Source organism: Mandrillus leucophaeus, unplaced genomic scaffold (genome assembly GCF_000951045.1).
Source record: "Mandrillus leucophaeus isolate KB7577 unplaced genomic scaffold, Mleu.le_1.0 Scaffold1404, whole genome shotgun sequence".
Taxonomy (NCBI): Eukaryota; Metazoa; Chordata; class Mammalia; order Primates; family Cercopithecidae; genus Mandrillus; species Mandrillus leucophaeus.
Genome location: NW_012101371.1, coordinates 101,754 through 119,857, shown reverse-complemented (window position 1 = coordinate 119,857; position 18,104 = coordinate 101,754). Strand labels below are relative to the sequence as shown.

Sequence of the window (18,104 nt, the reverse complement as noted above, 5' to 3'; positions counted from 1 at the left end):
AGCAATGGGAAATATTTAGAATATAGTTTTATCCGGGAAGGAGGCATTTGTATGAATTTAAGTTATTTTTATGATCAATATTATTATTTTTATCCCCAAACTAGAATTATTATTTTGTTTTTAACCCATTTCTGTTAGTTTTTTTGTTATATTTTATGCTACTTAGGAAGAGATAATGTAATAATTATAACATATGATTCAGAAACATTCAGATACTAGTACTCTCAATTATTTGTACTCAAGTAAGTTACATCTTATTTATATAAAAAAGTTAGGACAGGCAGTGTCAAGATTGAATTTGATGCAGGGATCCATGTTTTAATATAATCTTAATTGAGTTTCATGTGTTGTTTGGGGTAACAATATAGAAACTATAAACTAGCGATGATTTAAAATTATCTACATCACTTTTTCTTGATTAGTAAGAATAGTGAGTGAGAATATTCCTCCAAATATGAAGAAAATATATTAAAATAAAACAACTACCTCCTAGTATTTTGTTTCATTATTAGTTTGTTTTTATTGGCTAGAATATATTCATGTAGACAATATCTCTCAAGTATCGTATCTTTTTCAATTGAGTTTTAATGTTTAGTTTGTGAAAATTTCTTTTAATATGAGTATTCTAACTTTTTGACATTACTTTTAAATCGTAGAGAACAAATTACTTACAAACACCTCCATAACCTAGGATTAATTTGCTTACAGATGACTAATTTTCTGTATTCTTTAAACAATTCCATATATAAGAAAATTTACTGCATGTTCCAAGAAAGAGAACTGTCCTTACCCATAGGATTTATTGATAGAAGTATCTTGCATTTAAAGATCCTGGCAGCCATAGAATAATTATTGATTAAACAAAGAATGAGGTAATATGATTTTAATGATGAATTGTTTTTATATTGTTAGGATAAATAAAATATGTAAAATTATTATTTTGTCTAATACTGTTATCTAAATTCATGTAAACATAATAAGGTATGTAAGTTCAGTAAAAACTGCTATGAATGGATACTACTTATGGGCTTAAAGTTAATCACTATATAACACTACATTTAGTTTCTTCCTTTTTAATTGCTTCTCAAGAATTTAATCAACTTGGAATATAGTGATGTGTGGATAACTGGATCAATTTGAAATATGTTTAAAGGAAATAGTATTATTTTATATTGTCTGGTCATATGTTTAAGTCTGTTTATCAAAATCTCTAGTTTTAAAAGATATTTCATACAGTTATTAAAGGAAGGGTATACAATTTCTTGTGACATTGAATAAGTTACTTTAATGATGCCTTTTTATAGAGAATTCAATTGAATTTATCATTTAAAAGCTGCCCAGATAGTGATCATTTCATCAGGATATATATTCTTCCTTTCACTTAGTGACTTTATTGGTGCTAGAAGTCATAGTGATCTTCTTCATTTCCTATATTAATTTCTTAGTGCCCCTCAAGGCAGAAACGCCTAGTTTTATTCTCATCTTGTTTTTTTATCTTAGATGAGTGGACTACTTGAAATTTTGTTTCTTCATATTGTATCTCTGAAGATAGTCTTTAACCTCCTTCTTTAATCTTGTCTTATTTCCCAGGGTCCTATCTTCCCTGCATTCAGGCGTGTGTATCATATTTAGGTAGGTGACATCCAAGATTCATCTTTTCAGATAAATAGTCACCTCAGCAACATAATTATTCACTTCTGTTTATTCAATCAATTATATTCTCTATTACTAAAATAAAAATCTTAGATACTACATCTTTACATCTTCATATATTGTAACTTCCCATTCATTTAGTTTTTTATAGATAGTGCTTTTATTTTAAATTCAGACTCCATTTTCCTTTCTTTCTAAGTTAGGTATATTAAATCTCTTATTTTTGTCTTTAAGATAGTTCTGACCCTTGAAAATGACAACCTGTTGTCCAAAAATTAGTCCTATTTTTAATTTAGGTTTTCTTTCCTGTTCATTCCACTGGTCAATTCATCAAAAGAGTATTATTTTAAATTTTTGTATGTTTTATCATCTATTCTTACAAACAAGAATCAATCATTATTGTCTTTAGGATCCATTAGGAATAAAGAATACATCATGCAGTGTAGAACTACTTCTCAATGGTATTTATTTTTTTAAACCATCTCAAATATTCTGTTCTTGAATTAGCTTGTCGTATCATAAGTATGAGATTACCTTTCTAGATTTCCCAATGTGATAAATTTGATTACTATTGGGATTTTACTCCTTGGAAGCATGTGAAACCTTGGAAGATTTATTGAAATAATAATTTTCAATGAGTATATTAATTCCTTTTTATTTTCTTTGGAAGTTTGTTGTTTTATAACTTTATCTTTTTAAAATCTTTCATTAAAATTGTACTTTGAATATCTATAAATATGAAAATGTTTCACAAAATGTTTTCTATACATTTTCAAATATTTTTCTCCAGCCAACTTGTTTGGCACAATGTTACACACTTAGACGAATTCAGAATTCCTTGAGGCCAATACCCCAGCACTACTATCAAGTTAACTTTAGCAATCCAGCTGAATACACAAGTAGAAGGAGCTTTAGAACAGCTGTAAGGTGATGGTTGATTATAGAGAGTTTCAACAAAGATTAACTCTACGCCAAACCCAAGTTTTCACAAACTTGTAGGACTTCGGTATGGTTTATTCATTGGTTCATTTAAATATTTACTGTTCTGCTCATACCTTGAAGGTTTAGTCAGCACTCAATCCCCAGTCTCCTCCCAGGGCTGCTGGAAATCGAATTCAAATCTCTAGTAGTTCCAACTTTCTGGTAGCGGTGAAAATGACTTGTAGCTAGTCTTTTCCACTCATAGCTCCTACCAATAATCTCTGCAGGCCAAATCTTATCTTGAGCTATGTATTTATTTACTTTAATTTAATTTATTTTATTTTATTCATTTTTTTCATTTATTTTTGAGACAGAGTCTTGCTCCGTCACCCAGGCTGGAGTGCAGCGGCATGATCTCAGCTCACTGCAACCTCCACCTCCCGACTTCAAGCAATTCTCCTGCCTCAGCCTCCTGAGTAGCTAAGATTACAGACGTGTACCACCACACTCGGCTAATTTTTGTATTTTTAGTAGAGACAGGGTTTCACCATGTTGGCCAGACTGGTCTTGAACTCCTGACCTCATGATCAACCCACCTCGGCCTCCCAAAGTGCTGGGATTACAGGCATGAGCCACTGCGCCCGGCTATTTTTATTTTTTTGAGTCAGGGTGTCCCTCTGTCACCCAGTTTGGAGTGCCGTGGCATGATCATAGCTCAGTGAAGCCTCGAACTCCTGGGCTCAAGTGATCCTCCTGCTTCAGCCTCTTGAGTAGGTAGAACTACAGGCTCCCACACCATTTTTTTTTCCCACTTTTTTTAGAGAGAGGGTTTTGCTATGATGCCCAGGCTGGTCTTGAAGTGCTGGCCTCAAGCAATCCTTCTGCCTCAGTCTCCCAAAGTGCTGGGATTACAGACAAGAGCCACTGTGCCTAACCTAGAACTATTTAGATTAACAATGTCTCTAAAACTTTAGTTTTATCTAAAATTTTAGTTTGATCCAAAAATGAAATGTTTACTGAGAAATTTCCTCTGACAGTGGTATGAATTGTTAAATATTTCTACTTTTTTTGTCACTCTATATAAAAATTAGGATATTTTCTGAAATTAGGCTTTATCTTATCATAAATATTGTATTTGTTAGGCTTTATGTCATTATAAATATTTTATTGGCTTTATCTCATCATAAATATTATATTTTTCATTTTCTTTTTATTTAATTAGTTAGATTGAGGTCAGAGACTTCCCTTTGAAAATCAAGGTTTGCTAGGTAGCTCTTACCAATATGGATCTTTGAATCACAAAAGAGTGCCCCATTCCCATCCCAGCCCTGAAGTTATTGCAAAAATATGCAATTTGAGCGGTAGAATTAGAAAAACGGGCATTTTTTTTTTCTTCTGAAACAATTGCTTGGCTAGCATCATGGGTTTTTATTTTTCCCTAAACTCCTATCCTCTTTGTCAACCTCCCACACAAGTTAATTTGATTTAGATTTTTATGCATAGAGATCTGACTAGTAAGGGTGTATTTATTTAAGCCAAATTTAGTTGTTATATGTAGGAAGACTGATCTGTAGATGTGTAACACTTATTTATAAATGCTGATGGATTCTCTTTTCAGAGTTCAGATCTTTATTAATCTGCAAAAGCATTCTCAGTAAATATATGTAATTGACAAAACTGTGATTGCCTATGACAATGGATTTATTTTAATAGATTTTTTAAGGGTAAATTTTGGCTTGTAGCTAGTGGCTTTGCTACCTGCTGAAAGGTGACCCCACCTGTTAGGAGTATGGTTGATACAGAGGGGAAAGATGCTGCTATCAAATAGATATTTGCAAGTAGTTGACCTACTCATTTTAGTTTTGCATAATAGTTCTAAGAATGGACACCTGAGTTTTAATCCAGAGACTTCTGGCAAATTGCTTAACTTCTCAGGGTCTATGCAATAGGTAAATAAATAGTACTCACTTCAGAAGGTCCTTGAGAGGAGTAAATGAATATATTAATATGTAAATTGCTTACAACAGGGCCTGGAACATAATTATTATTATTTTATTCAGAAGTTCACTTATACTTTCTAAAAAATGAAAACTTGTCCTTGCTAGTGCTCTCAAGTAATCAGATATTAAAATCCATCATTCACTACCGAAGTTTTGTCTTCATTTTTATTTTGCAGAAATAGGTGGGAAGAATGAAGTGGTTAACTGAATGTCAAGTAAAATAAATGATTGTGCTACCCTGGAGCCTAACAAAAAATAAAATAATAAAACTGAGTTATCGCTTCTAAATTAGAAATTAAATGCACATTGCATCTGCTTATTTGTATTTCCCACTTTTGATTTATAACCATGTTTTAGCATCAAAGAAATAAAGGTAATATATTTCTTCTCCCTACCTTAGATAATGACATAAGCAAACACTGCCTTCACTTTTCTTCTAAGCCCTGTCCTGTCCCTTCAGAAGCTTAGAGAACACTATTCCAATTCAGACAGCTCTGCTAAATAATCAATTATGTAGTGGAGCAGGGATGTGGCTCAGACCCGTTTTTAACAAAAGTTTTCTCAGAGCCTGTATTGTCTTTCCCAGGAGGTAGGTCACTGAGGCAGAAGAAACCTCAAAATAAATCACCTGCCCTCCCATTAATATTCAAGCTTCTAAACATATTTTGCTTTTATGTTTTTAAAGAAAAATTGCAAATGCAAAAAATTTAAGTGGTGTTTTACTGTGATTAGTGATTTATATAAATTAAAGCTACTAGGGCAAAACACTCATACTCATTCACTGTTGTTTATTAATGTCAATAAATATAATTTGGCTTATATGCATAAAATAGGCTGTATTGCCCAAAAGTCTTACTGTTCTGAAGGATTATAAAATCATTGGTTGTAAATATTAACCAACTCCTAATATAATCTGACATCTACTTATGAAATTTGCAAAAACAATTAATAATGTGCCTATGGAACTTGCATAGCTAACAAATCAGAGTAACCTATATAACAAACTATTCTTATTTTGAACAAGCATTATCCTGATATGAATGCAAATATAAGTATTCAATGACATAGGTAAATTTTTCTTTTGAGAAATACTGTTATTTTTATGTCTAGTATGTCTATAATTTTGTTCTTTATATTCTGTGTAAATGAGGCAACAGCATTCTGTGTGTATATATATATATGCAAAGGATATATATATACACAAAAGATATATATGTACATGTTTCAATAGACACAATCAGAAAAGGAACAATAACATAAAGAAGCCTGTGTTAGGAAAATCAGTTTAATAACACAAAGGCAAAAATAGGCTCAGATTTTTAAAGTGAGATGCTGAGTCAAAGAGATAATTAAACAAGGCTGTTAATATCCAGGTTTTTAACCCAAGGAAGCCAAATAATTTTCAGAGTTAACTCTTCATTCAAGTGGCAAAATGAAATATATGAAATATTGACATCCAGTCAATCCAGGGCAAAGGTCCTTGGCTATAAATTGTTGGCAGGATCTGAAAAAGAAAAATCTTCGTATTGCTTACTCAGCAAGTCCTTCTGATGCATTACATTCAACTTTGTCTGTGATATGACTCTTCCAAGTAATCCAGTCTGTCACAGCCAACTAAGCAATAATAAAACAGTTTGTATTTATTATTATTATTAACCTAAAGCTCTCATAGATCCTTTTAAAAAGAGAGGTTTGTAAAATTCTATTTAATTTCCTTTTGGTTATTGATTTATTACCTTATTACCTCACGTATTATGAGTAGTATTCCTTACCTCTATTATGAATCAAACAAGCTGCAGTGAGCTACCTTGATAAATTCTAAATATAAGTGCTATAGAATATTTCCACTTAGCTCTAAAATATTACTATTTGTTTCATGTAAGTTATTGAGGACATAATTTTTAAACATTTCTTTTCTTAGAGCTAAGTGTGAAGATTCCAACTTAGGAGTTGCTGGTGTTCCTTTCTCTGATAGAGCACAATATGCCTCTTTATATTTGTTGATAAATGTGATGTTTCTTCTTTAGTATGTGTGTAATCATTTGCATATTGTACTCTGTTAGTTATTTATTATCCATTTTCTTTATATCCATGAAGACACTGAGTTTCTTGGTAGTCAAAGTAACTTGTCCAAGATCACATGACTATTAAAGGCAACATCTAGATTCCAAACAAGGTCTTTCCGACCACAAAGCCCTATACAGGATAACAAAAACATTCATTCTTTCCATATAATGACAATTTTTCATGAAGTTGAAGATTAGAATATAGATATAGTTGTTTGAAGGAAGTATTTCAAAGTGACCTTTATTTTTATCACCTAATATGGGAAATAGATATTCTTAACAGTGAAGTTATCCACATCTTTATTTCTAAAATTCCTTCATGTATTATTCATCTGCTTCCATTTTATTTTATTCTAAGCACAGTTTTTTAGAGTGGATTCTTCCTATCCATGTAAGGAAGAAAAGCTCGAAAAAACTGAATATATGAGGACATAGTTTGGTAAATCACATATTACTTTTACAAAACTATTTGATCTAGAATATGTTGAATTATTATACATTATTGCCCAATTGTAGGGCTTAGATTGTAAGAATTATTTCATTGTCATTCTTCTTTCTTGGAAGCTTTCAAAGTATTTTATTTGTAGAATCTTTTTTATTTTAATTTAAAATTTTTATATTTCAGCACAAGGTTGAAAATTTTGGTGAGGGCAAAGATTATGTTAGAAAACAGGTAAATAGCTTTTCCCTATAATCATGTAGTAATAGAAAAGATATGACTTTTCCCAGATCTTTGTACTCCTGAATTTGACATTTTTTGAAGCTGTGCCCTTTTCTGTCAGGACAATACAGTAATGCCTGGAATAAGTAGAATATATATTTCAGTTGAAATTGCAGTGATAATATTATAAATTAAACTTTTTATTATTGTGTTGCTAATTCTGGTTTTAACAAAAAGTATGATATGCTTTATAATTCAAAATTTTAAAACAAATAAAACCTGAACTGTGTCTCTTATCTGGAAAAATATTCCTGCTAATACTGTAAACGTAAAGATTGTGATGATATAAATACCATATATAATATTCAAAGTTAATTCTAGCAGAGTCATCATTGGTTCAAATTATTTTTCTAAGAAATAGGCTGTATTAATTTCTGTCTGCTATTGTGAGGTAAATGGGAGTTAACTCAATTATCTAAAAAATTAAAATGTGAAAGGAGGATATATGTTTAGCAAAGAGAAAAAGGCCTCATTGGAAAAAAAAAGTACTTAAATTGTAACAACCAATAATTGAGTAGTATTTGATTAAATGAGCTCCTGTTGAATTGCATACAAAGGCTTGCACTTTATATAGCTCAGCTTTATATACTACATGACACTTAAAAGTTTGTTTATGTGATAGCTTCTCCTATGAATTTTTATGATAAGCTTTCTTCATAGTTTGTCATAATGAGTGTGGCCACTTCAGAATGTAAGACAAGTCAGCTACCACGTTCATAGAAGGTAATTTGCAACCCTGGAAAATCACTGGAGAATTAAGAAAGAGTTGAGAGGATATATAGATTGAAGGAAGATAGTCAATCTTGATTTAGAAAAATGGAAACAATATGTTTCCTGAATCAGCCCCAATCTAAATAGAACAGAGCTGACTATGATCATAGTATAAAATAAGCCTTCTGTAACATTATCAAAAATCTCTTTATTCATGGATACCTTATTTGAATTCATGTCTATTTTGTTCAGACACACTGTTTTCAAATATAGGTTCCAATTTAAAAGATCAAATTTTAGTCACGACAGACCTTCTGCATGTAAGATTATATAATTTGCACAATATTAAAAATACACCAATATTGGGCAGTGAGTTATACTAAATGTCATATTTTTTTCACTTTGGTAAATTATTTTATCTTTATTAATAATACTTTCATTTGTTCTGTATTTTATTTCAGAACAAATTCACAAGCAATGTGTGAGTAACAGATAAATATAGCTATAGGATTGACTACATACCATTAGCAGACTATCGAATAATCTGATTTAGAGGAAATGAATTGAGTTGCTACTGTGTGAATGACAAAGATAAATATTTTTTGCTAAGTGCCTTTAATTTACTAAAAAGAACTGCAGTTTACTGCTATTTTGCCTGTGGTTAAGGAAAATTGCCCCAGGATTTCCAGACACAGTATTCTTTGAGTACTATGCAAAAGAATTCAAAATGTGCAAGTTAAAAGAAGACAGAAATACATGGCTTTGACTGCAAAAGATGAGCTTTAGAGATTAATAAATTACTAATAAGAGTCCCTCACTTCTGCAGACCAACCACTTTCTCTGTTTTGAAGCAGATTCACCAACAATTCTGAGTTTCAATCCTACCATTGTTGGCTTAAGCAGTTGGAAAACCTAAAATCTCTCAAGAGCTTTGGTTTCTAGCTAATTATATGAATAATATCATTGAATATCTAATGACAGTAGTTTTCTCATTTGCAATATGATAGTGTTGTGTTGCATAATATGGAAAAATACTAAATATAAAACCTTAAAATTTTAAAAATTATAGTTCAGATTTTAGATTAAAGAAGGAGTTTTTTAAAAAAAAAATGAAATGACGAGTTGATGGGTGCTGACGAGTTGATGGGTGCAGCATGCCAACATGGCACAAGTATACGTATGTAACAAACCTGCACGTTACCCACATGTACCCTAGAACTTAAAGTATAATAAAAAATAAATTAATTTTAAAAAAATAAAAAATAAATAAAAATGATCACAACCTATAAGAAAAAGACAGATAAGGTCATTGTCTCAACATTGAAACAGTACTCATAACACATAAGCCATAGGGAGAAAGTGTAAACAACATATATAAAAAACAAAATGCTAGTGCCCATGTTGTATAAAGAATGTCTACAAATTAATAAATGAAATTCAAACACTCAATAAAAATATGAGCAAAAGATAAGAACAGACAACTCACAAAAAAGAAACCCTTATAGCGAATAAATATATGAAAAATTACCCACCTTTATAGTAATAAGAAATGCAGAGTATAACAGTGATATGAAATATCATTTTATACTCTATCTGATTGGCAAAAATGTCAGTCTGACAGTGCTAAATCCTAGCAAGAATTTGAGAGAATAAGTGCACTGTTCATGGGAAAGTGAATTGTACAAGCACGTTTGACAGCACTTTGGCAGTATGTTACTTCAATAAGCTGAAAATGTGCACAAGATATGACCTAGTGATTTGACTTTTAAGTATTTATTGTGGAAAAACTCGTGTCTGAACAAGAAGACACGTATGTAGCCAGTTAGTACAAAATAAGAGGAATTGAAGAGGTAACTTCTAGGGTTTCCAACTCTGAATCTTCAAATTTGTATGTTAAAATAGAGGCAACACCTCTGAATTCAGACTATGTCATTTTATATTGAACTAACAATAACTTAATCTGTACTTTAGAGAAAATGTGTCATTGAAATCCATATTAATGGATTCCCAGTGAATGAATTAGCTATTAAAAGAAGCTGAAGTATCTCCAAACGATTTGAATGAAATTTAATAGGCAGGTTGATTAAAATTTAATAGCAAACTTGTTGGCTATTAAAAGTGCACAATGTGATAAATCAAGATGTCAGCTCTTCAATTTATGACTTTAGGGAAAAAATGATGAAAGAGTTCTTAGCGTTTAATGAAATATTTCTTTTTTGACTTTGTAATTTCATTGTTCGAATTAAAACATTAAAATCTAAAATTATGGATTCTGTGATTTTAAAACTTATGTAACTTTGAAAGGTGTCATGTAGATTCTATTCGTTGTTTTTTTTAATAAGTGACTTGGTATTGATTTATATAGCTGTCCCTGTTTTATAAAGTAGCCCAACCAAGTTGAACTAATCATTGTTTGCACTTTCTGTAGATTGTTTATATGTGTTGATATTGTTTTGCTACACCAAAAAGCTAAAAATAGGAAACAAAATACTTAAAATAGGCAATGCCTACTGAATCCGTTCTCTGTAATTCTGAAGCTTCTTCTTTTGTCTATTTACTTTCTTTTTTATTCATTTATTTTATATAATTTAATACAAGAATATGAAAATAAAGTAATTCGATATTATCAGAAAGTGTTTGGAAAGATTAATGAACTCCTACAAGGCTCCTAATAAAATTATGTTGAAACATTTTTTGAGGAAGAGGATCCTAAAAAATATTTTGAAAATCACAGATTTAAACATATTTAAATAAAACTACCAGAGGTCATGTGTGACCTTGAATAAATTATAAATACCTCAGCCTGTGATTCTTTATGTATTAAATAATGGTGGTAGATTAGATGATGTTAAAAATTGTATTCAGTTATAAATTTTGAGTTATAACCTTTCTCCATAATGCAATCTTACAGTCAATTAGGTGATATAAATATAATGTATATTTGGAGTACTTCTAATTTACTTTTTTCAGTTTTCTTGTTTATATTATATTTTACTCACTAAGGGAAGAAACTTGCCTCTTATTCCTTTATACCAGTTTTTTAATTCTTTGTAAAGGAAATAAAAGCCATTGGACTCTTTCATCAGAAGGAAGTGCAGACATGTGAATGTGCACAATTTAGCATACAAACATACACCTAAACCATTTTACATGCAGTGTTAAGGATTTCCCAACTTCATAGATCTCATCTCTCTGTGAAAGATCCCTTGCTTTACACTGAAGTTAGTGTTCTAATGCCCTAGAAAATACAGCCATTAGAAAAACTTTTTTTGCCTGTTACAAATTAAGTCTTCACTGTGGGGCAAAATTAAGGTCTGAAAACAAAAATAGAGAGACATCACTCAGTAGTAACTGTGTTTTATGCAAAACTCTAATTTATATACATTAATATATATTAGAAATGACTTCATAAGAAATGTTATGTCAAGACAAAGGAGAGAGAAACATGAGGGACTGGACTGGAGGATATTAGAGAAGAAAGAACCATCAGAGTATAACTATTTTATTAGGATAAAGCAAACAGAACATTTGTCATCTTAAATATTTATAGATATAAGAATTTGAAAATTGAGGCATCTTGCTATATGACTATTGATGAATGGTTGTATTCAGTTGGTTCATTAGATCACCAAGGTTTTGAATTTTAAAACTTTGGCCATTCAATATGATCAAACCAGAATGTAAGTGCATTTAAAAAAAGAAATAAAGTCTGAGGTCAGAGTAGAGTGGCAATTCAAGTTATTTTAAGATCTTTTCAGTATACTTTTGTTAGCCTGCTGTCAAGAAGCGTTGTTTGAATTATGTTTCTGAATGATAGATTCAAGTGAGATCCAACTGTCATCCTTTTTCAGATGTGTTTTTTACTTTACAGTTTCAAAGCACATCATTCAGCCTTAGATTTCCAGTCCTCAGTTACACTGAACCAGCCCAGACAGTGCTGTCATTCAGGGCCTCCCAATGTCAAAACACCTATTCTATTTTCATAAGAAAAAAAAATCACAGTTTTGTGTTAAAACTATACATTTGAGAAGAGTGTGACTCATTATTTCATTCAAAATTCACTCATTCACAATTTTTATATCAGTCTAGATCATCAGGTATAAATGAAGTAAAGAAAGAAGAGAACCCTTCTTAAAATGACTATGAGTTTAACTGAATCTATTTCAGTGGCTTTAGGATCTGACTTTCTTCTAAACATGTGTTGAAACTTCCCCAAGTTTTTCAGTATAGAATACGAAAATCATTTTTGCTTTGTATCTCACTTTCATCAGAAATAAAAATTTTGTGCTGGGCCTTCTATTGAAAATCATGGTAATGATTCACATATATTGTTTTCCTTTATTATTTATTTAGTTATTGAGACAGGATCTTGCTCTGTCGCCCAGGCAGGAATGCAGTGGTGTGATCTCAGCTAACTGCAACCTCTGCCTTCCAGGCTTAGGAGATCCTCCTGCCTCAGCCTCCTGAGTAGCTGGTACTATAGGCATGCTCCACCATGTCTGGCCAATTTTTTTGTATTTTTAGTAGAGACGGGATTTCACCATGCTGGCCAGGCTGATATTGAGTTCCAGACCTCAAGTAATCCACCCACCTCAGGCTCCCGAAGTGTTGGGTTACAGGCGTGAGACACTATGCCGTGCTTGATACACATATATTGTAATTCAATCTTAAATAATTTTCCATGGCTTTATTAGAGGGCTAATTCTTGTTTCTGATAGCAATTAAGCAAGTATGACTAGACCATAGCCAGGAGTTTGTGAGTTAAATGATTAAGGAACTGTCATTTTCCTATAGCCACTTTATTTTTAACCCAAATTTGGGCTTTTTACTTTGAGTCATGGCAGGTAGTGAGTTGTTTTTTGTTTTGTTTTGTTTTGTTTTCTGTTGTTATCCACAGTTAGTATTCAGGTAGCCTTTTGTATTTCCAAGTAACATATGATTGTTTATTTCTGCTTTTAACGTTTAGATAGTAGAGTACCTGGTATAGGATTAGAAGGAAATAAATTACATTAGGAACTGGACAATTGACACTATTAAAAAATTTACTAAAATTATAAGACTACTCATAATGGATAAATTTGATTTAGTTTTATATTTTCAAGATGCCGTCAATTTCACGTAAGTTTTTTCATTAATTAAACAAATATTTTTTTGAGTTCTAGGGACTATTGAGATACTTGATGTAGAGCAGTGAAAACCCCTGTATATTGCTTTTTCATGGTGCCTCTCCATTCCAGGAAAAATTAGCACATGAACACATGAACCTTCTTTTCACATATGTAATATTGTAACTATCTCGTCCTCCCTGAGCCCCCAAAATTCACCATCATATGTATGTCTTCAAACTGACTAACAAGTAAGCCCAACTTTTCAGCTGAGAAACAGTGACAGATGGTCTGTAAACACTGAACTTCTTGGAAGTCTTCAACAGTTTCACAGCTATTAGAAGGGAAGTTTACAAATCAGAAGCTGGTTGGAAGGAAGAGGAAGAGACAGGGTAGACAGAATCCTGGAAGACAGTATTAGAATTAAAAATGACCTAAGTCAATTGAGGAGACAGCCAAAAGCAAACAGAATAGACTTCAGCAAAGGCAAGAGAAATGCAGTGCAGCTACAGAGAAAAGACAAAAGTAACTTTGCACATAAAAGGGGGAGGAAGACAGCTTCTGTGCAAGTTTTTAGTTAAAAGATCTAGGCATTGGCAGCAAGCTAGGTTTTGTTTTCAGCACAGTCAGTGCTACTATTCAGAAGTATAATTGAAATGCTTACTTAGTGAGTGTGGACTGTAGGAACTATGTGATAGTACCTTCCAGAAAAATTGTACTTGTTTGGTAGAGTGATAGGAAGCATGTCCTCTCGAGGTCACTCCGAGTCCTAAATAGTCATGGAAAAGTATTTAATTCTTACATTAGGTGAATCAAATGAGGAAAAATTGTTTGATTACTCAGACATATCCCTTACTCTTTCATACTCACAAACCCACAGAGCTTATCTGTGTCTTTATACACTTTGAAAAACACTAATCATCAAATTCCATTTCTTTCTTTTTTGTTTCTGTTGCTGAAGACCTCATTTGAATTATAACTCTCCATTTGCAGAGTTAATTTCAGAAACAATAATTACATTGATTTCAAATGGTGCATGAGGCATGAAAGTGAGTGCTAGACAATAAAGAAGCAAGTGATTTTTAAGTAGCGATTATTTTCTTTCGTCAGGAAAAGGTCCTTAATAACAAGGGTAAAGAGGAACATGCATTTTCCTTAATACTTTTATGTTATTTTTTATAAATCTTTATATGGTTTCAGTGTAACCAGCAGATAGATCTCCAGTTATGACTGCATGACACTCATTAGGGCTACAGATCAATAACTGATTCTGGATTACATTGAGATGTGAAGAAGCAACCTACCAAAGCCACATGGCTGAGACTAAATATTGTTCCATGTAGCCACCATTGTGTCATAACACTTAGCTATATAGTATTTCTGCCATTGTTGCTGGATTTTCCAGCTTTGCAGAAATGATTGAAAAAGAAAATGAACTTTAGAACTAACTGTCTTCCCAGATTAATAGTTTCACTGATCAAAGTAGTTTTAAAATACATTCAAAATTAGAAAACACTTACAAAAACTGACAAGGAAGCTTATGCCAGGATAGATATAACCACATAGAATATTTTTAAAATCTTTGATAGTTTCATTAGAAATCCAATATAAAACTCCTCTTTCTTTGTATGATTAATCCTTTTTTGTTCTTGTATTCTTGGCTTTTCAATAAAGTGAGTGATAAACACAGAAACAGAAAGTTGAGTCATCCGCTTCTTGCTTACGTTTGATTCTTCCCAAATCAATTGTTCCTTATTCAAAAGTGCATTTTTCTTTTTTCAAATTATCTTCTTTTAGATCAACATAGAAAAAATATATATGTATTTAAGACAAAGAAATATTTTACTTTTGGAGCTATATGAAGCAAGGAAGAAGAGTGGCGTGCAATCTCCCTACCTTATTATTTGTTTTGCAATTAGTTCAAATTAGATAATGTATAGCAATGAAGGGAAATACGGAGAGATGCAACTGCAAGCCTTAGCCATAAAAATCTTGCCCTTATCTTTGAGGGAGTATAAAGAATTTTGGCAATTATATGTTTTTTAAGATTTTTTACACTAGTTCATTTAAAGTTATACCTTTCATTTTCTATTTAAATGCTTATTTAGGGTGATTTTAGAAATTATTGTATTAGAAAACTAATTTTACTTTTTTATTTGAAAAATATCTAGAATAATAAATATAAGATGGGAAGTATAATTTACAGATAATTTGGTTTTCTAATATGCTATGCAGACTAAATCCTGTTATTCATCTTAAATTTGCAGAACATCAACAATATAAATGTTCAAGATGTACGATTTTTTATTTTTTTGTCTGAAAGGCACTATGATGAACTCCTTTTTTCTCATAAAATACCATATATTTAATTCATTAATGGAAAATAATGCCCTTATAGGCCCATTACACAATAGATTGCAAATCTGCCGTTGCACTATGTAAGAACATTTAGATGTATATGTTTTACATCTTCAGAAAGCAAATATTGAACACTGAGAAAGTGAAAAATTCGGTGACAGTTCTACACTAATTATTTGCAAGAAATACAGGATGCAAACACATGAGTTATTTCCTGAATGAACTGATGCCTTCCAACTCTAGAGATCTGACAAGGGATAGTGTCCTTTAAATCAAGAGATGTTCATTTTTTCAATGTTGAGGTTAAGACATTTGTTACTTGACTGATAATTTACTCTGACAAAGAGTTATAATTTAGAAAAGATCGAAAATACTACTACCCACACTTCCCTTCTCATTTTTAACAGTTTTTAGGAGTGACTTTTTTGTTGTTGTTTCATTAATTTAATATGGATTGCTAAAGTGCTGGGATTACAGGTGTGAGCCACTGTGCCCGGCCTAATTACTTATTATTTTGAGATAATTGTAGATTCACATGCTGTTGTAGGAAATAATACTGAGAGATATTGTATCACTTACCCAGTTTCCCTCATATTTTGTGAAACTATGCTGCAGTATCACCCCAGAATATTAATATTGATACAATCCACCACTCTTGTTCAGATTTCTTTAGTTTAACCTGTAGTTAATTGTATGTATGTGTTTAGTTCTATGCAATTTTACCCACAAAGTAAGTTCATATTTACACCATCATAGTGAAGATACAGAGTAGATAATTTTATGACCACAAGGATGCTTCATGCTGCCCCTCATGACAATACTCACTTACTTCCATCCTCTATCTTTAACCCCTGGCAACCAGTTATCTTTTCTCCATTTCTATAATTTCGTCATTTCAAGAACATTACATGTATAAATGAAATTAAACAGTATGTAAATTTTGGGGATTGACTTTTCTTACTCAGTAAAATTCTCTAAAGATTTATCCAAGTTTTTATGTGTATCAGTAGTTTGTTCCTTTTGGTTGTTAACTAGTATTTCATGGTATGGGAATACTACAGATTGTTTGACCACTCACCAGTTGAAGGAAATTTGGGTTGTTTCCAGTTTGGAGCTACTGCAAATAAAGTTGCAATGAACATTCATGTACAGGTTTTTGTGTGAATGTAAATTTCCATTTCTCTGGGATAAATGTTCAAGAATGCAGTTGCTGGGTGTCATAATAATTGCACAAGTAGTTTTATAAGAAACTGCCAAACTGTTTTCCAGAATGGCTGTATTATTTTGCATTCCCACCAACGATGTCTAAATAATCATTTATCTGCATTCTTGCCATCGTTTAGTATTTTTCATCATTTTTATTTTAGATATGTAGTAATGTCTCATTGTGGTTTTAACCTGTATTTCTTTAAGGCCAATAACAATTTGTTTCATAAGATTATTTGCCACTTGTGTATCCTCTTCCACAAAAATCTGTTTACGCTTTTGAACCATTTTCTAATTGGAGTGTTTGTTGTTGCTGTTAGTTTTTTTTTTAATGTTGACTTTTGAGACTTCTTTCTGCATGCTCGATACTAGTTCTTTTTTGGATTAAAAATATTTGTAAATTTGTTTTACAAATCTGTCTCCCAGCCTATAGCTTGTGTTTTCATCCTGTAATACATATATTTAAATTAACATATACTTGTCAGTTCAACATGACTATTCCCATGCCATTTGTATTTTCCTTTCCTTTGTGACTTTTTCTTTCTTTCTCATCTAACACAAATACACAATTCTATTATTTTCATAAATGTCCTAAGTATATTAATAAAACTTCTCCTCTGATCTTTGCTTCTTGGTTAAATGGCTTTGGAGGATGGAAAGTTGCAAGTCATGCTGATGGTGTTAGAAACTAAGAACAAAAAGTATTCACAAAAGGGTGAAAGAATTTAATACTGTTTCGTTGCTATGTCAAATTCCAAACAGCCAGTTGGGAAACGGAAAATGGAGTGTTATATATGTATATATATGTATATTGCTTGACATTGTAAACTTGATAATTTACTTACAATATTTAAAAATAACATCTCTATGATTTTTTATCAGATTTGTAAGATCACCAAATTAGTATGCTTACCATGGTGTACTAATGGGTGATTATATTTTGTTTTATTTCATCTTAAATGATTCCTCTTCATAGAATTTCAGAAATGTCAAATTCTGTTGTGTCAACAACTGCTCTCCAAATGAGTGTTTTATCATAAATGTTGCCTTTTATCCTTTTTTACTTTCATTGGAAACAACCCAGTGGTTTCTGTGAATGAGGGAATGTTTTAATTTTTGCTTTTCTTTTTCTGTTTTAAACTTTTTTTGACTTTTGTTTTGTGTTTTGTTTGTATGAATGGTTAGATTTTGCTTTTTTTCATTTTCATTTTCATTTTTAGCAAGCATGGAAATATATTCTAACATACACCTTGGGAAAAAGAAAACCTTAAATGTAGCTTAATCAACATTGTAAATCATTTTCTTTCTTTCCCATTGACTCAGATATGTGCATTGTTGGAAATGTGTGCTCTAAGTGGCATAT

General features: G+C 31.5%; 1 protein-coding gene across 1 annotated transcript in view; it reads left to right on the top strand.

The window, feature by feature from the left end:
- Window positions 1-18,104, top strand: part of ADGRL3 (adhesion G protein-coupled receptor L3) — a 186,288-nt gene that overhangs the window by 159,124 nt on the left and 9,060 nt on the right. The gene's annotated exons all lie outside the window — the stretch shown is intronic.